Raw genomic sequence first — 710 nt, forward strand, 5'->3', positions numbered from 1 at the left:
TCCTCCCCCACTGAGACGAAGAAACCTCATTTCCCCTGTTCCAGCTGCTGCTGAAACAAAAATTAGGGAACCTTCTCTATTTCCAGCTCCGCTGGTGTGGGAGGAGAGAGCTCGTGCCGGAACAAGCCACGGTGAGCCGGACACCGGCATACGGCTCCCAAAGGCTTCCCGCCACGCGCTGCCGAAAATATGGGGGGGCTCACACTTAGGAATCCCCCACACAGTTGTGAACCCCAGCCCATGCTCCCTGCTCTCCCCCTGTACTCTCCCTGCAGCCGTGCCCCTGTCAGCCTGAGGAGCTCACTCGGCTACTTTTTTTTTTTCCCTCACATATTTCTGAATTAAAGCCCAGCTCCTGGAGACGCGGGGAAGAAGGAAGGCTGCTGGCGGCTGGGGACACAAAGCACTGGGCTGCTCCTGCAACCAGGGCCAGCCGCTCTCCACCAGCCGAAGGCTCCTTGTGGTGCCAAATCTCCCGTGAGGCAGCTAATCCTCGAGCCTGGCTCAGGACAACGAGCTCCCAGCAGGGACGGGGCCATCAACCTGAAGGCTCAGCTCGTATCGCTGCAGTTTGCGTGACTCCAGCCACCCAGGTCGCAGCTTGGCTCCCCCATTTTCACCAGTGACTGCAAAAGGAACCCCTGCCCGGGCTGAAAAGGGGCACAGAACCCCAGCAGCTCTGGTCTACCTAAACGACCACCAGCACTAGC

The sequence above is a fragment of the Buceros rhinoceros genome, unplaced genomic scaffold (genome assembly GCF_000710305.1).
Source record: "Buceros rhinoceros silvestris isolate BGI_N320 unplaced genomic scaffold, ASM71030v1 scaffold542, whole genome shotgun sequence".
NCBI lineage: Eukaryota > Metazoa > Chordata > Aves > Bucerotiformes > Bucerotidae > Buceros > Buceros rhinoceros.